The sequence below is a fragment of the Anabrus simplex genome, chromosome 6 (genome assembly GCF_040414725.1).
Source record: "Anabrus simplex isolate iqAnaSimp1 chromosome 6, ASM4041472v1, whole genome shotgun sequence".
In the NCBI taxonomy this organism is placed as follows: Eukaryota; Metazoa; Arthropoda; class Insecta; order Orthoptera; family Tettigoniidae; genus Anabrus; species Anabrus simplex.
In genome coordinates, this window is record NC_090270.1 from 44214799 (window position 1) to 44242214 (window position 27416).

A 27416-nucleotide genomic window follows, 5' to 3' on the forward strand; every position below is an offset into this window, starting at 1 on the left:
GGCCCTTAGCCGAGTCCTGGCAAGGCTTCCACTTACTTGTGCCAGGCTACCCACTTTCATCTAACCTATCAGACATCCCTGGTCAAGTCTTGTTCTTTTCAGACCCCGACGGTATTAGAGCACTCGGGGCCTAGGGAGTCTTTCACTCTTGTCTCTCTTTGGTCGACACGTTCATTTTTCGAAGTGTCGGATCCCTTCCTGATTAGTGTTGTATAGAAGATGGTTGTCTGGTTGTACTTGCTCTTAAAACGATAATCACCACCCCACCGAGTATGATATACAAAAATAATCGAAAATAAGGGGCTAGGGAGAATGAGATATAGAAATATTCGAAAATAGTGAGAGATCAATAATTTTCGGAGTCGCTGAGATGAATAGTAACGCCCCAGAATTTTTATAAGTCCAAGTGCAGCCCCCTTTGTTGTGGGGGACGAGGGGGGATTGAGCTATAAAAATAATTCAAAAATAGTGTCGAATCCATAGTTTTCGGGGTCGCTGAGGTTAATAGTGACACTCAGGGTTTTTAGAGTCAATGTTCATCCGCGTTTGAGGTGGGGGTGAGGGGGGAGTGAGATATAGAAATAATTGAAAATTGCGTCTAATCCACAGTTTTCGGGGTCACTGAGATGAATAGTGACACTCCAGATTTTATTAAAGTCCATGTTCATCCCTCTTAGTGGTAGGGGGCGAGAGGGGAGTGAGCAATAAAAATAATTCGAAAATAGTGTCGAATCCATAGTTTTCGGGGTCGCTGAGATGAATAGTGACACTCCAGATTTTTGCGTACAAGTTCAGCCTCCTTTGTTGTGGGGCGAGGAGAGGGGTTGAGTGAGATACAAAACACGCCGGAAAGAGGACCGCCACACAGTAGTTGTCTTCTTAATTGATCTCAGCTTGTTTGGGAGTTCGGATAGCTAGCCACTCCGATTCCCAGGACGCCAAGATGGTTGGACGTAGCTGAGAATTCGACAGAAGAATATAACTGATGTTTTCGCCGCTGAAAACCTAAAACCATGTTGCAGGGCCCATCTGTCGACTCGGTTAATAGCTGACTGTAGCTGTCTCTCAGCAAACGCCACCCTTCCGGAGCTGTATTGTAGAGCTAAGTCGTCTACATATAGCGATGGAATGACCGCGGGCCCAGCAGCGGCAGCTATGGCATTGATGGCGATTGTGAACAGCGTAATAGTCAGTACCGATCCCTGAGGTACTCCATTTTCCTGAACGTAATATTGAGAAAATGCAAATAGCGTCATGAGGAGCAGAACACTCTCGGCTTTAAACGACATGCGCTAATGGTACATTATTCAACGAGTGTCTTAATTACCATTATAGGCGAGTTGCATACGACTGTGTATGCTCGTCGATAATTATAACTCTTTTTTTTTTAATATTCACAAAGTTCTGTCGATATGTCGCTGACAGTTGAGTTTACTGAACAGAACTCAGAGCGCATGCGCTGGGTTATCGATTTTCCGTGAGTGGATCAGAGACCTTGACAATGTCATATCGTCGTTCCCGGGACAAAACCTCCTATGTGATAATATTTTTGGAGATAGACTGACCCGCAGCACATACATTATGGAGAGTGAGAATGCCTTGACAACAATCACACAATGTTACACCTTAGATGAGAGAACCTTACAGGCCAAAATTCTAAGATAAAATATTTCACATAGGAGGTTTTGTCCCGGCAGCGACGATATGTTTTCAAACCTTTGATAGAAGGTTATCATAACCTAGCTTTATTGAAATACAAATTGTATAGGAGTGGGAAGGTCCAAAGCTAATTTGGCAAGATGGGGCTTCATCAATGGCGACAACACCAAGTGTGACTGCGGAGAAGATCAAACCATCCAGCATATGCTTCAGTGTCCGCTGTGTCCATCTTCGTGCACGCAAGATGACCTGCATCGAGCTACGAAGAGAGGACTCGAAGTAGCGTTGTATTGGTCCAAGATTATTTAAATGTTACTTGAAATTGTTGTAACTGTTTTCTTTTTTTTGATGTATCTGGCACGAGAATAATAATAATTGTATAGTTGGTGAAGTGACTTTGCAGGAATATGCCGCGTGGTTGTAGAATATTGGAACTAAAAGGTGCATTGATGTTCATATAATTGGTTGATATGTTTCATTTTGGAAGCAGTGCGAAGTTAGTGTAGGTACGATGCTATCCTCACCTAATTGATCGAACAGTTTTATCATAACGAAAAACTGAACTCTGATTGGTGGAGAACCTGTATCAAAATGAAAATCTGAACTCTGATCATAATGAAACATGAACTATAATGGACCACATTAAGATTCAGTTTTCTGGGATATAATATTTATATTTCGGCATCGTCGAGAGTAAATAATCATTAAATCACTCAAAACTGAGTCTAATTTTCGTCGCCATTTTCCTCACTCTGCTTTACTTACACTCCAAGTGCCTCATCCGTGGACTCTGCTCCATAATGACGATCTAAAACTGGCTAGTGAAAGCCGAGACGGGCTCGAGAGACTGGTCCAACAATGGAAAGCGAGGCTTGATGACTCCATGCTTGTGAAGACTTTCTCGTTACCTCGGCTCCCAGATAACACCCGCTTGTGATTCTTCCCTGGATGTGTCAAAACCGCTTGGATGAAGGGGCACGTATTCACGGGGGTCTTCTGCAACGGGAAGATTTCCGTGTGCCTCAAGTGGAAGATCTACCGCACGATAATCCGTGCAGTGGCGTTCTACTAGTCTGAATCCTGGCAAACTGCGTAAAGACACAAGCAGATGCTTCACATAAAGAGGATGCTTATGCTCTGGTTGTCCATGGAAGTAAAACACTTGGCAATATCAGAAAGGAAACCGTGTTGAATACATTCGGATTTACCTTCATTCCTACACAAGATTAGGAAAGCGGGATTGCGCAAGTAGGAGGGCACATTCCAGTTCGGTGGGTGCCTCCATATCGACCGAGGAAGAAATGCGATCGGCCGAGTAAGGGATGGATGGACTCTCAAGTAGAAGTCTTTTGAGTCGTCGTTGTTTGCCCCCCTGATGCTCCAGATCGGACAACGTGGAGATGCAGAAATGCGGACCACGTATCTTGATGGGATCAACGCCGGAAAGCAGAAGATGAATAAAATGTAGAAGTAAATGATGCACGTATTGAACCCTTTCATCGTTTCATCGTTGGTCGTCTGCCACAGCTGCTTCAATTAGAGCAATATCGAACTCTTAGATCTTGGGGTCATAGCGGTTTTTCTTTCTGTCACTACATTGACCAAACGTTGGGGTTCAGAAGAGAGCCTAACTACTTTAAATGAGGAGCAAAAATGTGCTTACTAAAAGATTTATTCAAATTTAATCACGATGATCATATTTATGAAATGAACTGGAAAAATCACCGAATGATTTTACAACGTTTTAACGATGTCACAATGCATAACGTTAGTGTTGTCCGTTTAATATTATTGTTCAACATTGTTTACAAGAATGAAAATGTCGTGTAAAACTCGCGGACAGCAAAAACCAGAAAACGAGAATAAAAACCTGAAAATCGGGCACAATTAATCCAGTCGATAACTGAGAGTTAATCCACACGATCCATAGAAAATCTGACCTTCAACAGGTAGAATTCCAGATTTATATTTAATTAAGTTTACCCACCAGTCTAGTATCCTATCGGATATTGGAACATCCACCGAATGGACCCTAATCGAACCAAATCGACTATCAGTTGCTTTGGATAGGTAGCGAAACATTACTAGAAAGCATGGTGTTCATTACAAGCTAACAACAATTGTCAAAATCAAACATAAAATTCCACCATGTATTGTCATCTCGTGACGCCCTTAAGTTACAGAAGAAATCCCAATGCTGAAACAGGCATCACCCCAAACAGATGTTCAGAAGGAATCAATAACTTGATCCGAGTGCATCTCACCTTAAGTTGTCCTAAAGGAACAAAATGCGAAATGCACGAAGCGTTAATTCATGATGCATTTAGAAGAAATGTCAAACACTGAAGTTAAAGAAAAGTGATGTCACTTGAAATGTTCTTACTAAACCGACTTTCATGTCATAAATAGTTACGTCGTAAAGTGTATTAACATACAAGCCCTCATCTTTCCCATTTCTATAATTACGACTACCATTACAAAACTTTCTACGTACACTTGTCCCATTAAACTAAACTACAAGTGATCGGTAGCTCAACGTCTCACCTAATATAAAATGAAATAACGAAAATTGAAAATAAAATATCTTAACAGGTGACGAATCGAAACCGCATTCGTAGCGTAAATCCTACATAAATCAACTAAGTGTCAATACACCGGACATCCGAATGATAAATCTAAAGTAAACCAAAATATGATTAGAAAAACGAAAGTTCATGGAACTTCAACACAAGCGGCTAAATTGTAATGATCAGTCTCCATTAGCTAGGCTTCTATGTGGGACAACCCTCACATTCATGCCACTACTGATGCAACGCTATTATTGGAGCACCTTCTGGCTATTAAGAATTATGCCGAAACATGGCCTGGATAATACCTCCTAACACTTTTCACATTCGTATTCACTACTGCAGACACTTACATCGTTCAAATCGATTCGCAAAAATGACTAACCTATGACATGACTATATACAAACGACGCCCTAATCCTGTTGTTGGGGCCGATGACCTGCGATGTTAGGCCTCTTAAAACAACAAGCATCATCATCATCATCAATCCTGTTGTTGAACCTACGTTGAGTCTACACCTCCCTATATTTATATAATACGGCGCAGCATCCTAAATCTATCGCAGAGCCAACGTTAGGATGTCTACACATCATTTACCCTATCAGACGAAATTGAAACGTCAAACACAATCCCGGATATTTAAATCTAATCCTCGTTGAAACTCTAACACAATGAAATGAAACTCGCCACAGAATGAGCTCGAATCTGGAAATATAACTATGTCCATTTCTTACAATAATGCGTGAAATTCAAACTTAAACAACATGTCCGAATAGCTTAATCTATTCCTCAATACAATCTCAACACATGCAATGAAGTTCGCTGAATAAAAATAAATTCAGCTCTCGTTTAATTTTACGTAATATGACGGAAAACAGCAATCACCACCATCACGAGATCCACAGCATAACTCAAGTGTGAGGCTCAAAATGACCTACCATCTCACCGTTTCAAATATGTATTTCTGTGAAATGTCCAGAGAAGTAGCTTTCCAACAATCTACTCAAGCTAAACTCTCATTCTAATAACTTTCATTTTTCACACCCGCAATCTTTCTAGACAGCGACAATTTAGTCTCGTAAAAATACAGAATAGAATTCAATTTACAATAATCAAATATTGGCTTGACCGTGCGTCAGATACGGTATACTTTGCTCGTGAGATTGACTATCACAAAAATGCACTTTGCTGGTACTACATAGAATTGTCACTTGGACTTAATTGCCATATAAAACCATGGGAGAACATCGACTTGTTATTAAAATAGGCGTTCCAACGCGTTCACTTGGGTTTTTGACCATTATTATATTAGTCAACTGTTCTGGATTGCTTACAGGACATCGTTATCTTACACAGCCTGTCTTAGTAATATTACCTCATGACTTACACCCTGTCACATAAATTCCTATCCATCGTAACAGAATCTTTTAACCTCTATCTCCTGTTCATTATACATCACTTATAACATACAGGCTCACTTTGCCTTTAACATCTTCCTAACTATTCTCATAATATTTCGTTTCCATTATAATCCATTTCTTCCCGTTCGAAACGTTTTAAAGATACGTACTCCCATGAACAACAACTTTATAAGAAACTCACAATTAACTTAAGTTTTTCTGACCTCAAGAGCAAAATAGCATACCGTGATTGTCTGTATCACAAATACACGATGTCACAAAATTTAAGTTTTCCAAAATACGTACTAACGTTATCAGACTTCACTGGATTTCGGTATAAATCGGAAATCTCAATTGACATTACTGCTGAACACATAAATTATCATTTAAAATTTTTCCTGACGTGAATATTATTATTAACATTATTATTATTATTATCATTCTTATTATGGAAAATTTAACATTTGAATTTATCACGCTCACAACGTTATAATTTTAACTTTTATATGCCCGAAAATTATTTCATTGATTTCACATTACAATATTTAAAACTTCGCCATTACATTTTTCTTACAAAAATTTAAACGCAAAGTCATCTCCGTACAGGCCATGAAGGCCCTTGGAGGAGTGGAAGGTAAAGGCTTCCACCATTGTTTACCTTGGCACGTGATGGGGTAGAGTGGTTAGCTCTACGCCCGGCCGCGTTTGCCCCCAGGAATTAACCTGGTACTCATTTTTGGTGTAGGCTGAGTGAACCTCAGGGCCATATGCACCGCCGGAAGTGTAAATCTCGTTTCTTAAATTTTACGACCTCCTGACGGGGATTCGAACCCACATCCTTCCGAGCGAACCGAGCACACCTTTACCACCTCGGCCAGGCAGCCCCTTAGTAGACACTTCGCCTCAACATTTTCCTGTACATTTAATTTTTACGCACGACACACAGTAATTTAATGTGACAAACATGTACAATTCTAACTACAAAACATGATTATTGAAATTTGAAGAGCTGGTAACTGCGTCGTAGTTTCCGAGGCCATCCTGGCTGCATATGGGCCAGCTTGCCTCATACACTTAGCCTTTCATATTTGGAGAGCACATTCTACCTCTTTATTCTGTATGACGTATGATTGCACAGATTCTACACTTTAAATGCTCTAACACCTATATCATGAATTATTCTATACACACACCATCTGTACAACCGCACCGTTCCTCAGCGAAGGCCTAAATCTCCGTGAGAACTTCCCTCACTCTCACCCTCTTATGCCAGGTGGTTTTCTGATAGGAAACTCGATGCATATCTAGGCTAGTCTACGGTTCCCTTCACTGAATACAAAGACACATAGTAACTTACGAAATATATCTATGAATTCGCGGTTTTCATTTGAGAAGTTCAGGGATTCTATGCCAATTAAATTAGCAACGAACAAGTGAGTGTGCTGCTGTCCATAAATGGGGATACGTATAGCTTTTCTAGGGACGCTTTCCTGGTCGTGATATATTGCGGTGTAATCATTTAATTTCGTAACCACTGGACTGACATGTTTGAGACTCACCCCAATAATTCCACCTTATTTAAAGACCATGATGGTGTTGTTTGCTAAATTTGCCCGTGCCTGTAACAGGCGTAATTAAATAATTCGTAAAGATGATTCCGCGCGCATTTGGAATGCGTGGCCTTGGCACGTGTACCTAATCCGCCAGTATAGAGGAGTAGTAGTAGGGCGAGGGGGATTGAGAGCCAATTTTTATCTACGACGCTGCCACCTCTAGTAGTATACCTATGAGGGTTCTGACCTGAGGTCATTGACCCCTAGTATAGTAGTATGATTATGCCGATTCGCGAATTTGCATAAGAGAGCGAGCCTAACCTCACAGACGGCATCTTGGAGAGGCCACACCTCAGTTTTACGGCCAGATGCGCTATTTAAGTAGGGCTTAACTTCCTTTCTCCTTCTCAGCAGGCAGCCCTTCCCGACGACAATTGCACAAGATGGCGGGCTCTTATGAGAAAACTGGCCCAGAGGCTACTGCGCAAGATGGCAGCTATATAAAGACTCCTATGGAGAAAGCTGCGCAGGGGAGACATATGACTTAAGGAGCCTGCCTTGGGGCGATTGCGCAAAATGGCGGCTATACACAGGCTTTTATGGAGAAAGCTCGGTCAGAGGCTACTGCCCAAAATGGAGGCTATACATAGGCTCTTATGGAGAAAGCTGGCTCAGAGGGACATAGAATTTAAGGAGACAGCCTAGGGGCGATTGCGCAATATGGCGTCTATACAAAGGCTCTTATGGGGAAAGCTAGCCCAGAGGCTACTGCGCAAAATGGCTGTTATACATAGGCTCTTATGGAGAAACCTGGTTCAGAGAGACATACGATTTAAGGAGACGGCTTAGGAGCGATTGTGCAAGATGGCGACTAAACACGGCCTCTTGTGGAGAAAGAGGATGGTTGCCTAGTAGCACTTCCTCTTAAAATAATAATCACCACCACCACATCTTATGGGGAAAGCTTATCCAGAGGCTACTGCGCAAGATGGCGGCTATATATAGGCTCTTATGGAGAAAGCTGATCTAGGGGAGATATAGGATTTAAGGAGACGGCCTAGGGGCGATTGCGCAAGATGACGGCTGCGTACAGCTTCCTAATGCTAGGTCCCCCGAGTCAAGACGGATGCTATACATTGATTATATGAGACTAACTTGAAGGAGATGGACCAGGAGCTAATGGCGATACATTGTTCTTAGAGACCTAACTCTACAGAGCTTCCTTAGGGCTTACAACTTGTAACTTACGACCTATTAGTTTGATCAGCCTGACATTCGAGAACTGAGGCAAAGGCTACTATGCAAGATGCCTACTGTACTCTATTCGTATAGACCTTAATTAGAGGACTGCCTCAGGGACTCACAACTTGTAACTTACGACCTATTCGTTTTACCACCCTAACTTTCGGGGACTGAGTAAGGGATACCATGCAAGATGGTTGCTATATTCCATTCGTATAGACTTTAACTAGAGGGCCGCTTCAGGGGCTCACAACTTGTTAGTTATAACCTTTCAGTTATCGGCCTGACATTCAAGAACTGAGGCAAGGACTACTATGCAAGATGGCTGCTATACTGTATTCATTTAGACTTATCTAGTGGGCTGCCTCAGGGACTCACAACATGTAACATATGATCTATTGGATTTATCAGGCTAACATTCGAGACCTGCGGCAAGGGCTCCTATGCAAAGTAGCTGCTATATTCTATTCATATAGACCTAACTAGGTAGCTGCCTCAAGGGCTCACAACTTCTAATATAAAACCTATTAGATTTATCAGCCTGACATTCGAGAACTCTGGCAAGACCTCTACCTAATATTAAAGCAACGCAACGTATACACCTAACTAGAGAGCTGCCTCAGAGGCTCACAACTTGTAACTAATAACGCATTAGTTTTATTACCTAACATTTGGGAACTGAGGCAGGGGCTACTAGGCAAGATGGCCGTTGTACATTGGTTATATTAGACTAACTTTAAGGAGCTTGGCTACCGCTGATCCTTCTCACCAGCTGTCCTTCAGAACTTTTGTCTAACACAGGAGGTAGTGGTGATACATGAACTTTATGGCACTAACTTTGGGAGAGCTGTGCTAGAGCTTTTCAAGTAATGGGCTAATGCTGGGGGTTTCATCCTCCTAGCCGGATAACCTTTCTAACATCAGTCTGGAGCAGGGGCTCTTGCGTATACATACGCCCTTATGGGACTGATCCACGGGGAGAGCTGCACTAGGGCTCTCGAGTAAGAATAGTCGCTTAAAGCTAAAAGCATAATCAGAATGATGAGATGTAGATAAACGTAGAATGTTGTCATAACCTAATTTTGTAATCTGTGAGAAGTGATAAAATTCTTTGAGTGTAGGATTGAAAAATGCCCAATCGAAAATAATTCGTGCTAAACACATGATAGGGAATGGAACCCAGGGGTCACGTCTTGTCAGAAGGGCAAAAGGACGAAAGGACTCCTCCTCACCGCGCCGTCCTACTCCTCGTAATAATGGGATAATGGGCTAAAGGGTTAATGTGCTAAAGGGCTAATGTGCTAAAGGGCCAATGGGTTAAAGGGACAAAGGGCTAATGGGCTGAAGGGATAACTGACAAATGGGTAAAAAGGCTAAAAAACTAAATGGAAAAGGGCTTATATTTTTGTAGTATTTATGGTGTCTCTCTTCTCTTCATCCGGGCTTGAGGCCGGCTCTACATCTAGAGGCGGAGTTAACATCCTGAGGAAGGGAGAATGTTGGAAAATATTCTTTACCAATATAGCTACACGACCCACTATGTACTACAGAAGGATGACTTAGGTGAGGGTGACGATGAGGGCTGGGAATGTAGGATTTTGTTTAGGCTGTTGTACCGTCGAGAAGAGCTTACAGGTAAGGTCTTTACTTTGAAGAGGTATACTCAATGATACCCACACGACGTAATTCTTGCTCTATTTCTAAGGTATCTCCTTTATACTCTGTGTAACCAGCATAGTGATAGGCTCTTAGCAGTTGCAAAAGTTTTACGAGTACGCTGGTGTTTTTACAGTATCTTACGTTTGTATGGGGTAACAGAGGCTTGTTGTGAAATCTGAGCTTATTTGCAGACAGTTGATGTGTAGGGACTTGTTTTGATGTAATACTTGCTTCTGCAGTAGCGTTTCTAGGTACAAAATTAACTTGTTTTGATAGCAAAGAAGGGTTGAAATCTTCTACTTCATCTTGCTTGTCTTCTTGAGATGTTTGCACGGTGACAGAACCTGTAGTAGGCTTAGAAAATGAAGTATAATAAAGCTCTAATGGAAAATAAATATTGAGATCTTCTTTTTCATTTCTTCTCCTTTTCCTTTATTATCACTATTATTATCAGCATCCTGATCCTTATCATCATCATCATCATGTTGCTTCTCTTTATTTCGAAATGTGTGCTTAGTAACAGAACTTGTAGCAGGCCTAGACAACAAGGGAGGATTAAAATTCTCTCCCAGAGGTGTACTTTTTAAGAATATACCTGTATTTGCTTGGAAACGGTTGAGCTCTTTGAATTTTTTCTCGAAGTAGCTACATTACACGCGGCTTCGTGGCGTTGAGCGTTGTTAGCTTTCTTGAACTCTCTTCTACAAAGATTGATTTTAAAAATTGTCCTACAAGATATTTCATGACGTCGCTTGTGATAGGCTCAGGGAAATATTTTTCCACATTCTTTGCAAATATAGCAAGAAATGGGTTGTTCTATGATGGGCTTTATCTTCTGCTAACAGATTCATCTTTAAAAGATACAAGTCTAATTGACACATGCTACTCTCTACTTCTACGATGTGAACAGCTTAACGATTAACAGTAAACTAACACAAAAGCATATAACCTACCTTATACACCTTATACAGGTTAGGTGTGGAGATTAGAAGGGATAGTCAAGAAAGCGGGAAGGAAGTGGCCGAGGCATGTATCATATGTGCAATGTGCTGCAAAGGTGGCAGCTGTCATCTTGAGAGCCGTTTAATTTCCGCACCCTCTACGTAGTTAAGAATGCAGCAGTGAGGTTAGGCCCTGTCAAGATGACAGCAGTGAGGTTAGCGACGTACTCTTGTCGAAAAAATGGGTAGTTAGGATCCGACAAGATAGCCGCTGTCATCTCGACAGCTGTTTAAATTCCGCACCCACGTGGTTATGATGGTAGCAGAAAGGTTAGAGTCTGTCAAGGCCAGCAATGAAGTTAGCGACGTTCTATTGTCCAAAAAGTGAGGTTAGGGCCCGACAAGATAGCCGCTGTCATCTTGACAGCTGTTAAAAGCACGCCTTCTCACAGTAATTGAGAATTAGTAATTACGATTACTAAAATTCTCTTCTTTATACTGTTATGTAATTTCAAAGTAGTCATGAATATCGTCTACAAGACGTGCTTTAAAAGGCTGTCAAGATGACAGCGGATATTTTGTCTGACCCTAACATAACTTTCTTGGACAAGAGAACATCACTAACCTCACTTCTGGCATCTTGACAGGGCCTAGCCTTACTGCTACCATCATATAATAACGTGGGAGAGGAATTTAAACAACTGTCAAGACGACAGCGGCTCTCTTTTCGGACCCTAACCTCACTTTATTGGACAAGAGAACGACGCTAACCTGACTGCTGGCATCTTGACAGACTCTAACCTTACTCCTACCATCATTATCACGTGAGAGCGGAATTTAAACAGCTGTCAAGATGACAGCGGCTATCTTGTCGGACCCTAACTTCACGTTTTTGGAAAAGAGTACGTTGCTAACCTTACTGCTGTCATGTTGACTGGGCCTAACCTCACTGCTGCCTTCTCAACTACGTTGAGCGCGTGGAATTTAAACGGCTTTCTAGATGACAGCTGCCATCTTGACAGCACATTGCACATATGAAACATGCCTCGGCCGCTCCATTCCCTCTTCCTTGACACTCCCTTCTAATCTCCACACCTAGCCTGTATAAGGTGTATAAGATAGGTTAAACGCCTTTGTGTTAGTTTACTGTTAATCGTTAAGCTGTCCACATCGTAAAAGTAGAGAGTAGCAAGTGTCTAAAAGATTATACTTGTACCTTTTAAAGAAGAATCTGTTAGCAGAAGATAATGCCCATCATAGAACAACCCATTTCTAGCTATAATTGCAAAGAGTGTGGAAAAAACATTTCCCCGAGTCTATCACAAGAGGCGTCATGAGATACCTTGTAGGACAATTTTTCAATGCAAACATTGTAGAAGAGAATTCAAGAACGCTTACAACGCTCAACGTCACGAAGCCCCGTGTAGTGTAGCTTCAACAAGAAGGAAATGCAAAGAACTCAACCGTATTCAAGCAAATACTAATTTAGTTTTAAAAACTACAGCTCTGCGAGAGATTTTTAATTTTCCCTTGTTGTCTCAGTCCGCTACAAGTTCTGTTACTAAGCACATATTTCCTGATAAAGAGAAGCAACATGATGATAATAAGGATCAGGATGCTAATAATAATAGTGATAATAAAGGAAAAGGAGAAGTAAAAGAAAAAGAAAATCTCAATGTTTCTCTGCCATTAGCGCTTTATGATTTTACTTCATTTTCTAAGCCTACTACACGTTCTGTCGCCGTGCAAATATCTCAAGAAGAGATGCAAGATGAATTAGAAGAAGAATTCGACGCTTTTTGCTATCGAAACAAGTTAAGTTTGTACCTGGAAACGCTACTGCAGAAGTGCGTATTACATCAAAACAAGTCCCTACACATCAACTGACCGCATACAGGCTCAAAATTCACAACGAGCCTCTGTTACACCATGTAGACGTAAGGTACTGTAAAGAGACCAACGTACTCGGAAAACGATTGCAACTGCTAAGAGCCTATCAAGACGCTGGTTACACAGAATATAAAGCAAATATTATTGAAATAGAGCAAGAATTACGTCGTGCAAGTTTTATTGAGTATTAGCCCTTAAAGGAAAAACCTTACCTGTAAGATCTTTCTCGACAATACAATAGCCTATCACCTTCCTACATTTCCAGCCGTCACCCCTCACCTAAGTCATCCTTCTGTAGTACATATTGGATCGAGTAGCTACATTGGTACAGAGTGTTTTCCAACATTTCCTCTTCCTTAGGGTGTTAACGCCGCCCCTAGATGTAGGACCGGTCTCAAGCCCGGATAAAGATAGGGGAGGTACCCTAAATACTACAAAAATATAAGCCCTTTTGCCCTTCAGCCCTTTTGCCTTTTCACCATTTAGCCCGTTAGCCTTTTAGCCCATTAGCCCTTTATCATTTTATCCCTTTAATACATTATCCCTTTAGCATTTTATCCCTTTAATACACTAGCCCTTTAGCCCTTTAGCCCGTTAGCACATTATCGCTAGGAGGAGGAGGAGGGCTCGTTGAGGAGGTAGAGGAATAGTCCTTCGGTCCTTTTCCCTTCCGATAAGACGTGACCAATTGGTTCTATTCCCTATCAGGGGTGTAGCACGAACTATTTCGGGTTCAGCATTTTTGAATCCTACACTCAATTAATTCTATCACTTCTCGCAGATTACAAAATTAGGTTATAACAATATTCTATGTTTATCTACATCTCATCATTCTGATTATGCTTTTATTTTTAAGCGACTATCCTTACTCGAGAGCCCTAGTGCAGCTCTCCTCCAGGATTAGTCACATAAAAGCGTATGTATGCACAAGATCCCCTGTGCTAGACTGACGTTAAGAAGGGCATCCGTTTAGGAGGATGAAACACCCCTCATTTGTCTAATACTCGAAAAGCTCTAGCACAGCTCTCCCAATGTTAGTGCAATAAAGCACATGAATCATCACTACCTCCTGTGCTAGACAAAAGTTCTGAAAGTCAGCTGGTGAGAAGGATCAGCGATAGCTATGCTACTTAAAGGCAGTCTAATATAACAATATACAGCGGCTATTTGGCTTATCAGCCCCTGTTCAGTTCCCAAAACTTAGGTAATAAATTGATGGGTCTTAGGTTGCAAGTTGTGAGCCCCTGAGGCAGCTCTCCAGTTAGATGTATACGAATAGAGAATATAAGCTATCTTGCATAGCAGCCCTTGCCTCAGTTCTCTAATGTCAGGCTGATAAAAAGAATAGGTTTTAAATTACTTGTGAGCCCTTGAGGCAGCTCCCTAGTTAGGTATATATGAATAGAGTATATCAGGTACTTTGCGTGCAGCCCTTGCCTCTTCTCGAAATTTAGGCTGATAAATCTAATAGGTCATAAGTTACAAGTTGTGAGTCCCTGAAGCAGCCCACGAGATAAGTCTAAACGAATAAATTATAGCAGCCATTTTGCATAGTAGCCTTTGCCTCAGTTTTGGAATATACGGCGATGAAACTAAAAGGTTAGAAGTAACAAGTTGTGAGCCCATGAGGCAGCCCTCTAGTGAAGGTCATTACGAATAGAGTATAGCAGTTACGTAGCATAGTAGCCCTTGCCTCATTTCTCGAATTTCAGGCCGATAAAACTAACAGGTTATAAGTTAATAGTTGTGGGCCCCTGAGACGACCCTCTAGCTAAGGTCCATACGAATGGAGTATAGCAACCATCTTGCACGGTATCCCTTAACTCAGTCCCCGAACGTTAGACTGGTAAAATTAATAGCTCATACGTTACAATTTGTGAGCCCCTGAGGCAGACCTATACTTAGGCCTATACGATTAGAGTATAGCAGCTATCTTGCATAGTAGCCCTTGCCTCAGATTTCGAATGTCAGGCTGATCGAACTAATAGGTCATAACTTTCACGTTGTAAGACCCTGAGGCTGTCGTGTACCGATAGGCCTATAAGAACAATGTACCGCCGTAAGATCCCAGTACATATCCTTAAATTTTTATCGCATATAACAAATGTATAGAATCAATCTTGCCTCAGGGGCCCTAGCACTAGGAAGTTGTACGCAGCCACCGTCTTGCGCAAAAGCCCTTACGCAGTCTTCTTAAATCCTATATCTTCTCTGAGCCAGGTTTCTCCATAAGAGCCTATGTATAGCCGCCATCTTGTGCAGTAGCCACTTTGCTAGCTTTCTCCATAAGAACCTGTTATAGCCATCATCCTGCGCAATCGCTCCTAAGTTGAACCCTTACAATCCTATGTCTCCCCTGGGCCGGCTTTCTCGAAAAAATACTTTGCATAGCCGCCATATTGTGCGGTAGCCTCTGCGAAAGCTCTCTCCATAATAGCATGCGTATAGTCGCCATCTTGTGCAGTAGCCTTTGTGCCAACTTTCTCCGTAAGCGTCTGTGTATAGCCGTCATTTTGCGCAATCGCCCCTAGGCCGTCCCCTAAAGTCCGATATCTCCCCTGAGCCAGCTTTCTCCATAAGGGCTTATGTATAGCAGCCGCCATCTTAGGCAGTAGCCTCCGGGCTAGCTTTCTACATAAGTGCCCGTGTATAACTGCCTTCTTGCGCAGTTGCCCCTAGGTCGTCTCCTTAAGTCACATATCTCCCCCGAGCCAGCATTCTCCTTAAGAGCCTATATATAGCCGCCATCTTGTGCAGTAGCCTCAGGGCCAGCTTTCTCAATAATAGCCTGTGTATAGCCGCCATCTTGTGCAGTGGCCTCTGGGCCTGCTTTCTCCATAATAGAGTATGTATAGCCGCCATCTTGTGCAGTAGCCTCTGGGCCAGCTTTCTCCATAAGGGCTTACGTATTGCCGCAATCTTGGGCAATAGCCCCTGCGCTAGCTTTCTCCATAAGAGCCAGTGTATAGCCGCCATCTTCTGCAGTAGCCTCTGGGCCAGCTTTCTCCATAATAGCCCGTGTACAGCCGCAATCTTGCGCATTCGCCCTTAGGCCGGCTCGTTCATTCCTATGGCTCACCTGCGCCACGTTTCTCCATAAGGGCTTATGTATAGCAGCCGCCATCTTGGGCAGTAGCCTCAGGTTTAGCTTTCTACATAAGTGCCTGTGTAAAACCGCCATCATGCGCAATCGCCCCTAGACTGTCTCCTTAAATCCTCTTTCTCCCCTGAATCAGCATTCGCAATAACAGCCTATGTATAGCTACTAACATGTGCAGAAGCCTCTGGGCCACCTTTCTCCAAAATAGCCTGTGTATAGCCGCCATCTTGTGCAGTAGCCTCTGGGCTAGCTTTCTCCGTGAGAGCCTGTGTACAGCCGCCATCTTGTGCAATCGCCCCTAGGCCGTCTCCTTAACTCCTATGTCTGCCCTGAGCCAGCTTTCACCATGAGGGAATATGTATAGCCGCCATCTTGGGCAGTAGCCTCTGGGCTAGCTTTCTCCATAAGTGCCTGTGTATAGCCACCATATTGCGCAATCCCCTCTAGGCCGGCTTCTTAAATCCAATGTCTCCCCTGAGCCAGCTTTCTCCATAAGAGCCTAATATATCCGCCATCTTGTGCAGTATACTCTAGGCCAGCTTTCCCCATAATAGCCTACGTATAGCCGCCATCTTGGGCAGTAACCTCTGGGCTAGCTTCCTCGGTAATAGACTGTGCATATTCGCCATCTCGTGCAATCGCCCGTAGGCTGGCTCCTTATGTCCTATGTCTCCCCTGAGCCAGCTATCTCCATAAAAGCCTATGTATAGCCACCATCTTGTGCAGTAGCCTATCGGTTAGCTTTCTCCGTAATAGCCTGTATATAGCCGCCATCTTGGGCAGTATGTCCTGTGCTAGCTTTCTCCATAAGAGCCTGTGTATAGCCTAGATTTTGCGCAATCGCTCATAGGCCGTCTCCTTAAGTCCTATGTCTCCCCTGAGCCAGCTTCATCAATAAGGGCTTATGTATAGCCGCCATCCTGTACAGTAGCCTCTGGGTTAGCTTTCTCCATAAGAGCCTGTGTATACAACATCTTGCGCAATCGCTCCTAAGTTTTCTCCTTACAATCCTCTGCTTCCCCTGAGCCAGCCTTCTCCATAAGAGCCCATGTATAGACGCAATCGCATGCAGTGGCCTCTGGGCTAGCTTTCTCCATAATAGCCCGTGTATAGCCGCCATCTTGCGCAATCGCCCCTAGGCCGGCTCTTTAAATCCTATGTCTCCCATGAGCCAGATTTCTCATTAACGGCGTATATATAGACGCCATCTGGTGCAGTAGACACTGGGCTAGCTTGCTCCATAAGAGGCTGTGTGTAGCCACAATCTTGCGAAATCGCTCCTAAGTTGTCTCCTTACAGTCCTATGTCTCCCCTGAGCCAGCATTCTCCATAAAATCCTATGCATAGCCGTCCTATTATGCGGTTGCATCTGGGAAAGCTCTCTCCATAATAGCCTGTGTATAGCCGCCATCTTCTGCAGTACCCTTTAAGCCAGCTTTCTCCGTAAGCGCTATGAAGAGCCGCAATCTTGCGCAATCGCCCATAGGCCGGCTCCTTAAGTCATATGTCTCCCCTGAGCCAGCTTTCACTATAAGATCCTATGTATAGCCACCATTTTGCGCAGTAGCCACTGGACCATCTTTCTCCGTAATAGCCTGTGTATAGCCGCCATCTTTGGCAATAGCCCTTGGGCTAGCTTGCTCTATAAGAGCCTGTGTATAGCCGCCATTTTTCGCAATCGCCCCTAGGCCGTCTCCTAAAGTCCTATGTCTCCCCTGAGCCAGCTTTCTCCAAAGGTCTTATGTACAGCAGCCGCCATCTTGGGCAGTAGCCTCCGGGCTAGCTTTCTACATAAGTGCCCGTGTATACCCGCCTTTTTGCGCAGTCGCCTTTAGGCCGTCTCCTTAAGTCCTATGTCTTCCGTGAGCCAGAATTCTTCATAAGAGCCTATTTATAGCCACCATCTTGTGCAGTAGCCTCTTGGCCAGCTTTCTGCGTGAGAGCCAGTGTATAGCCACCATCTTGTTCAATCGCCCCTGGTCCGCCTCCCTAAGTCTTATGTCTCCCCTGAGCCAGCATTCTCCATAAGAGCCCAAGTATAGCCGCCATCCTGTGCAGTAGCCTCTGGGCTAGCTTTCTCCGTAAGAGCCTGTGTACAGCCACCATCTGCGTAATCGACACTAGGCCGTCTCCTTAAGTCCTATGTGTCCTCTGAGCCAGCTATCTCCATAATAGCGTACGCATAGCCGCCATCTTGGGCAGTAGCAACTGGGGTAGCTTCCTCGGTAATAGACTGTGAATAGCCGCCATCTCGCGCAATCGCCCGTAGGCGGGCTCTTTAAATTTCCTATGTCTTCCCTGAGCCGGCTTTCTCATAAGGTCTTATGTATAGCCGCCATGTTGTGCAGTAGCCACTGGGCTAGCATTCTCCATAGGAGCCCTGTATAGCCGCCATCCTGCGCAATCGCCCCTAAATAGCCTCCGTGTATCCTATGTCTCCCCTGAGGCAGCTTTCCCCATAAAAGCCTATGTATAGACGCCATTTGTGCAGAAGGCTCTCGCTACCTTTCTCCATAATAGCCTGTGTATATGTGTCATTTTGGGCAGTATCTCCTGTGCTAGCTTTCTCCATAAGATCCTGTGTATAGCAGCGACTTTGCGCATTCGCTCATACGCCGTCTCCTTAAATCCGATGTCCCTCCTGAGCCAGCTTTCTCCATAAGGGCTTATGTATAGCCGCCATCTTGTACAGTAGCCTCTGGGCTAGCTTTTTCTATAAGAGCCTGTGTATACACCATCTTGCGCAATCGCTCCTAAGTTGTCTCCTTACAATTCTACGTCTCCCCAGAGCCAGGATTGTCCATAAGAGCCTATGTATAGACGCATTCGTGTGCAGTGGCCTCTGGGCTAGCTTTCTCCATAATAGCCCGTGTATAGCCGCCATCTTGCGCAATCGCCCCTAGGGTCTTTCTTTAAGTCCTACGTCTTCCCTGAGACAGCTTTCTCAATAAGACCTTATGTATAGATGCCATCTTGAGCAGTAGGCACTGGGCTAGCTTTCTCCATAACAGCCTGTGTATAGCCAAAATTTTGCGCAATCCCTCCTAGGTTGTCTCCTTACAATCCTATGTCTCCCCTGAGCCAACCTTCTCCATAAAATCGTATGCATAGCCGCCATAATGTGCGGTAGCCTCTGGGAAAGCTCACTCTATAGTAGCCTCTATATAGCCGCCATAGTGTGCAGTAGCCTCTGGGCTAGCTTTCTGCATAACAGCCTGTGTATAGCCACCATCTTGCGCAATCGCTCCTAAGTTGTCTCCTTACAATCCTATGTCTCCCCTGAGCCAGCTTTCTCCATAAAATCCTGTAAATAGCCGCCATATTGTGCGGTAACCTCTGGGAAAGCTTACTGTATAATAGCCTTTATATAGCCGCCATCGTGTGCAGTAGCCTCTGGGCTAGCTTTCTTAATAATAGCCCGTGTAAAGCCGCCAAATTGCGCAATCGCCCCTAGGCCGGCTCCGTAAGTCCTATGTCTCCCCTGAGCCAGCTCTCTCCATCAGGGCTTATGTATAGCAGCCGCCGTCTTGGGCAGTAGCCTTTCTACATAAGTGGCCGTGTATAGCCGCCATCTTGCGCAATCCCCCGCAGGACGGCTCCATAAGTCCTACGTCTCCCCTCAGCCTTAAGAGCCTATGTATATCCGCCATTTTTTGCCATAGCTTCTGGGCGAGCTTTCTCCATAATAGCCTCTGTATATCGCCATCTCGTGCAGTAGCCTCTGGGCCAGCTTTCTCTGTAAGAGCCTGTGTATAGCCGCCATCTTGGGCAATCGCCCCATGGCCGTCTTCTGAAATCCTATGTCTGCCCTCAGTCAGCTTTTTCCATAAGGGCTTATGTATTGCCGCCATCTTGGACAATAGCCTCTGGGCTACCTTTCTCCATAAGAGCCTGTGTGTAGCCGCCATCTTCTGCAGTAGCGTCTAGGCCAGCATTCTCCATAATAATAATAATAATTATTATTATTATTCTCCATAATAGCCTGTGTTTAGCCGCCGTATTCTGCCAGTAGCCTCACGACCAGCTTTCTCCGTAATAGCCTGTGTTAAACCGCAATCTTAGGCAGTAGCCCCTGGGCTAGCTTTCTCCATAAGAGCCTGTGTACAGCCGCCATCTTACGCAATCGCCCCTAGGCCGTCTCCATAAGTCCTATGTCTGCCCTGAGCCAGATTTCTCCATAAGATCCTATGCATAGTTACCATTTTGTGCAGTAGCCTCTGGGCCAGCATTCTTCGTAATTGCCTGTGTTAAGCCGCAATCTTAGGCAGTAGCCCCTGGGCTATCTTTCCTTATAAGAGCCCGTGTATAGCCGCCATTTTGCTCAATCGCCCCTAGGCCGTCTCCTTAAGTCCTATGACTCCCCTGAGCCAATTTTCTACGTAAGGTTTTATGTATAGCAGCTGCCACCTTGGGCAGTAGCCTCCGGGCTAACTTTCTACTTAAGGGCCCATGTATAGCCGCCTTCTTGCGCAGTCGCCTCTGGGCCGTCTCCATAAGTCCTATGTCAACCTGAGCTAGCATTCTCCATAAGAGGTTATGTATAGCCGCCATATTGTGCAATAGTCTCTGGGCCAGCTTTCTCCATAATAGCCTGTGTAAAGCCGCCATCTCCTGCAGTAGCCTCATGGCCATCTTTCTCCGTAATAGCCTGTGTATAGCCACCATCCTGTTAAATCGCATCTAGGCCGTCTCCTTAAGTCCCATGTCTCCCCTGAGCCACCATTCTCCATAAGAGCCCATGTAGAGCCGCCATCTTTTGCAGTAACCTCTGGGCCAGCTTTCTCCATAATAGCCTGTGTATAGCCGCCATTTGCGCAATCGCCCCTAGGCCGTCTCCTTAAGTCCTATGTGTCCCCTGAGCTCGCTTTCTCCATAAGAGCCTGTGTATAGCAGCGATTTTTTTGCGCATTCGCTCACACGCCCTCTACTTAAGTCTTACGTCTTCCCTGAGCCGGCTTTCTCCATAAGGGCTTATGTATAGGCGCCATCTTGGGCAGTAGCCTCTGGGCTACCTTTCTCCATTAAAGCCTGTGTATAGGGGCCATCTTGCGAAATCGCCCCTAGATCGGCTCCTTAATTCCAATGTCTCCCCTGAGTCAGCCTTCCCCATAAAAGCCTGTGTATAGCGGCCATTTGCGCAATCGCCCCTAGGCCGTCTCCTTAAGTCTCATGTCTCCGCTGAGCCAGCTTTCTCCACAAGAGCCTATATATAGCCGCCATCTTGTGCAGTAGCCTCCGGGCCAGCTATCTCCATAATAGCCTACGTAGGCATAAGAGTTTTGTATAGCCGCCATGTTGTGCAGTAGGCACTGGGCTAGCACTCTCCATAGGAGCCCGTGTCTAGCCACCATCTTGCGAAATTGCCCCTAAGTTGTCTCCTTATATCCTATGTCACCTCTGAGCAAGCTATCTCCATAAAAGCCTATTTATAGCCGCTATCTTGGGCAGTATCTTCTGGGCTAGCTTTCTCCATAAGAGCCTGTGTATAGCCGCGATTTTGCGCAATCGCTAATAGGCCGTCTTTTTTAGTCCTATGTCTCCCCTGAGCTAGCCTTATCCATAAGGGCTTATGTATAGCCGCCATGTTGTACAGTAGCCTCTGGGTTAGCTTTCACCGTAACAGCCTGTGTATACACCATCTTGCGCAATCGCTCCTAAGTTATTTCTTTAACATCCTATGTCCCCCCTGAGCAGGCATTCTCCATGAGAACCTATGTATAGACGCAATCGTGTGCAGTGGTCTCTGGGCGAGCTTTCTCCATAATAGGCCGTGTATAGCGGCCATCTTGCGCAATCGCCCCTAGGCCGGCTCTTTAAGTCCTATGTGCGCCCTGAGCCAGATTTCTCAGTAAGGGCTTATGTATAGACGCCATCTGGTGCTGTAGGCACTGCGCTAGCTTTCTCCATACGAGACTGTGTATAGCCACCATCTTGCGCAGTCGTTCCTAAGTTGTCTCCTTACAATCCTATTTCTCCCCTGAGCCAGCTTTCTTCATAAAATCCTATGCATTATCGCCATATTGTGCAGTAACCTCTGGGCAAGCTCTCTCCATAATAGCCTGTGTATAGCCGCCATCTTCTGGAGTAGCCTTTATGCCGCCCTTCTCCGTAAGCGCTGTGTATAGCCGCAATATTGCGCAATCGCCCCTAGGCCGATTCCTTAAGTCATATCTCTCCTCTGAGCCAGCTTTCTCCATAAGATCCTATGCATAGCCACCATTTTGTGCAGTAGCCTCTGGGCCAGCTTTCTCCATAGTAGCCTGTGTATAGCCGCCATTTTCGGCAGTAGCCCCTGGGCTAGCTTTCTCCATATGAGCCGGTGTATAGCCGCCATTTTTCGCAATCGCCCCTAGGCCGTCTCCTTAAGTCCCATGTCTCCCCTGAGCCAGTTTTCCCCATAAGAGCCTATGTATAGCCGCCATCTTGTGCAGTAGCATCGTGGTCAGCTTTCACCATAATAGCCTGTGTAGAGCCGCAACCTTGTGCAGGAGCCTCTTGGCCAGCCTTCTCCGTAAGAGCCTGTGTATAGCCGCCATCTTGCTTAATCGCCTCTAGGCCGTTTCGTTAAGTAATATGTGTCCCCTGAGCCAGCATTCTCCATAAGAGCCCATGTATAGCCGCCATCTTGTGTAGTAGGCTCTGGGCCAGCTTTCTCCATAATAGCCTGTGTATAGCCGCCATCTTCTGCAGTAGCCTCGGGCTAGCTTTCTACATAACTGCCCGTGCATAGCCGCCATCTTGCGCAATACCCGCTAGGACGGCTCCTTAAGTCCTATGTCTCCCCTCAGCCGGCTTTCTCCATAAGAGCCTATGTATATCCGCTATTTTGCCGTAGCCTCTGGGCAAGCTTTCTCCATAATTGCCTGTGTATATCGCCATCTTGTGCAGTAGCCTCTGGGCCAGCTTTCTCTTTAAGAGCCCGTGTATAGCCGCCATTTTGCGCAGTCGCTCCTAGGCTGTCTCCATAAGTCCTATGTCAACCCTGAGCCAGCATTCTCCATAACAGGTTATGTAATGCCACCATCTTGCGCAATAGCCTCTGGGCTACCTTTCTGCATAAGAGCCCGTGTATAGCCGGCATCTCCTGGAATAGCCTCTGGACCAGCTTTCTCCATAATAGCCTGTTTTAACCGCCATCTTGTGCCAGTAGCCTCTTGGCGAGCTTTCTCCGTAAGATCCTGTGTATTGCCGCCATTTTGGGCAATCTCCACTAAGCCGTCTCCTTAAGTCCTGTGTCTCCCCTGAGCCAGCTTTCTCCATAATAGCCTGTGCACAGCCGCCATCTTGTGCAGTAGCCTCGGGGCTAGCTTTCTCCGTAAGAGCCAGTGTATAGCCGCCATCCTGCGTAATCGCCCCTAGGCCGGCTCCTTAAGTCCTACGTCTCCCTAGAGCCAGCCAGCTTTCTCCATAAGAGCCTATGTATAGCCGCGTTCCTTGCAGTAACATTTGGGCCAGCTTTCTCCAAAATAGCCTGTGTATAGCCGCCATTTTGTGCAGTAGCCGCCATCTTGTGCCAGTAGCCTCTTGGCCAGCTTTCTCCGTAAGAGCCTGTGTATAGCCGCCATCTTGCGCAATCGCCCCCTGGCCATCTCCTTAAGTCCTGTGTCTGCCCTGAGCTAGCTTTCTCCGTAAGGGGAGTATAGCCTGTGTATAGCCGCAATTTTGTGCAGTAGCCTCTGGGCCAGCTTTCTCCGTAAGAGCCTGTGTACAGCCTCCATCTTGCGCATTCACTCCTAGGCCGTCTCCTTAAGTCCTATGTCTGCCCTGAGCCAGCTTTCTCCATAAAGGCATATGTATAGCCGCCATCTTGGGCATTAACGTCTGGGCCAGGTTCCTTCATAAGAACCCGTGTATAGCCACCATCATTTGCAATTGTCGTAGGGAAGGGAGGCCTGATGAGGAGGAAAAAGGATGTTAAGTCCCTCCTAAATAGCAACTGTCCACGTCGGGAAGGCCATCTGCCCGTAAAACTGAGATTAGGCCCTACAAGATCGCGGCTTGGAGGTTAGGCTTTCTCTCTTATAAAAATCAGCCAATCGGTATAGTCATACTACTATACTAGAGGTTAAAGACTTCGGATGAGAATCCTCATTGGTACATTACGAGAGGTGGCAGTGGCGTAGATAAAAATTGGCTCTCAATCCCCCTTGCCCCACTACTTAAATGACAACTTTTCTCCAGATATAATTAAATACATTTCCATCCTGTGAATTTTAGCTGCATTAAATGTTTTGTGAAAATTGTTAATTATTTACTTCTTTGGCAATGATATTGCGGAAATTTCTGGCAAAGAAAGTTTAATGGAATTTAACAATTTATTATTCGAAGTCAATCGAAGTGTTCCGAGCTCGTCCGAATGGGTTGCTTGCTCGCTCCCACGGTGAGTTTTCATGCCACAGAATGTGAGATAAGCTTGCACTTGCAGTTGTGTCTTGTAATTGAAATATTTAGCAGGGTATAATTATGGGTTCAGTATGCTATGAACAACAAAGGCGAAATATTACAGTCTTGGCAATCCCGGTAACTGCTTTGAACTAAAACCTCATTCTACCATCAATTCTGATTGCAGCCCGATTGTCACCATGAATGAATTACATCGTGTCTATTCCCAAATACAAGTGAAGGCAAACATGGAGTGTTTACGTACCCTTCTACTCAGGTCCAGAGTAGCGGCCTAGGAACAGGACCGCGCCAGAAGGCTGGTGTTTTATAACGAAGACGAATGGATGATCTGCAATGAACTTCGGACCAGTGAAGGTTGGTAGGCCTAAAACGCCAGTGACACTCCCAGCTGTTGGAGAATCGGGAAAAGTAATTAATGCATTAGCTGAATAAAAAGTAATTTCTCAACAAGTTGAACACATTTTCGTCCACACAATAGCAAAAATAGTGTTTTGTGGCACTTCTAACTTCAGGGTTGTGACACATATACAGGTGTTAGGGGTATACGTACATATATTTTGCTAGTTGGTAAAGAAAAATACATCTCAGAACATATGCTATATACTTTTTACCTTGTCTTATTAGTTTCCCCATAAATGAGCCGAATATATCAGGACCGTAGTAGGAAACGGCGGTTATGTCATACTGTCCTCATATAGTAAAGTATAGCAGCAGATTATAGGGGTTGTTGAACCTGCCTGTTGTCGAAGGCCATTACATATTGCTGCGCATTTCCCCCAGCCGCTGGGTAAGTAGGGGTGGTAGTAACACATGCCAGACCACTTCCTTTACTCGAAAACCGGTCTAGGATACTCTGTGAGAAGTACACGTAATCCTTAGCGACGTATCCAGTCTTGTACCTTCTCATGTTGCCAACGAGTGCTATTTTGTACTCGTACAAACCTTTTTTCTATAAATGTAATTATTGTGTTATTTGGATTTGTACGGACATTTCGTTTGTTGAAATGGATCTGAACTTGTAAGGTAATTCATAAATAGTACCTATGGTTAACTAGTTTTAAAACTGTGAAGTTCAGGACTATGTCCGGCAGAAATTTTGCCTTTACTAAGGGCTACGACAATTAAAAGAGTATGTAACGTGGAGTATCTGTACCAGTGTATACTGAGCCACACCCCCACCCTTACCGACAACACACATATGCATAAAACGCACACGTCGGAGATTCGAGGCGTGGACCTCGACTAGGAAAGGCCAAACACAGCCCTGAACTGGATACGGTGCTCATATCAAAATCATAACAGAAATAACACTAAAGCTACTAGCAATAAAATGCAAAGAAAATTTATATGAGGGTTTATTATAATAATAAAATCAAGGGGAAACAAGAAATGAAGCCAGCAATGAAATAAAATAAATAAAGGATACGTACATGTACACAGCCCATCCAATTGAAGTCATAACACTAATGCGTGAGCACAAACCTATCAAATACCAACCTCAAATTATTCAGAACACGGGCTCGCTGTTATATTCTCAATCTCACAGCATAATCTGGTAATGCAAATACAATTTGTACGGGTTATTTCGGTCATTCTTTCCGCGAGATTGATAAAATTCATTATGAACCCGTCTATTTAACTTCCACATCTACAACAATTACAACACAGATCAAAGGCTTCTACGCAACATGGAGGGCAAAAGTTCAGAGAAAGAAAGATGCGAGAGATCGCGACATAACAATAGAGAAACACGTCTGGACCACGGATGTAACATTTTTAACTCAAGAAGCATCACAGGCAAACGCATGGCCTGAATAAGAAAAGAAAATGGCGGCCTCCTAGGCAAACAACGGCCGCAATAAAAACCAAGGCAAAACAAATATTATCGTGCCGGAAACAAACATGAGACACAGAAACAAGGTTAAAATTTAAAATAAGCAGATCGATCCTTTCTCCCATTCACTCAAAAGCACGCTCCCAAACATTCAGACATTGCCGGAACGGCAAACAATCTGAGCATTAGCTCTCATAAGTAAGTCGAACTCAATTACTAGTAGTATGACTCACACGGTCACAAACCAGAGTCTCGCGTATGACAGAGCAGCGTCCATAGCGCGCACAATTACCAGCAGTATAATACAGACTCAGTAGTCACACACAAAACCATCCTCTCACGCGCTGCGTACGACACGAATGGATCTCCGGGTCAACACGCAGGGTGTGCATTCATGGACGGCTAGACACAATACAATGAAGTGCACGAAAATAATCAATCAGAGACCCAGTTATAAATACATCGCAATCACATCAACCACAGACACACGGCCCATTCATGAAGCAGAGCACAAGGATGCATATCAACCGGCCATCATTAGTAGAGGCGAAGGGCACAATTTATGCATAGTAACAATATAAATACAAGATTTACCGTACCTGCCATATCAATACTCAAGACATCAAGAAGAAAAGTAGTACGGATCAAGTTTAAATCTACTAAAGATCCATTTGTGGCACAAAAACGCCACTCCAATTTGCATGGGGTCCATGTTTACATTTCACACACGTAACAATGCAAGGAAAGGCTCCAAAGAGATAAAACTACTCTCTCGCTCAAAGAATGATTTCCGTGCTCACCACCGAGGGAGCTGCCCTCTCTGATACAAACATGGAAACACTTAAGTGAATTGAGGCGAGGCCGATACAATTTTTTTGTAATACGGGAAACAACATCTCAATGAACATGCTATATTAGCGTCCTTCAATACATGCGAATCAAGTGTTGTGCAATGGTGTGTGATTTATAAGACGTCAGTGACATTACTCATTAATGAAACGGCGCGCTTCAGACGGTTGAGGCGTTGCCCTCCTGACACCAACTTCGCAGGTTCGATCCTGGCTCAGTGCGGTGGTATTTGAAGGTGCTCAGCTCCTTGTCTGTAGATATGATGATGATAATGATGATGGTGATGATGATGGTGATGATGATGATTATTGTTGTTGT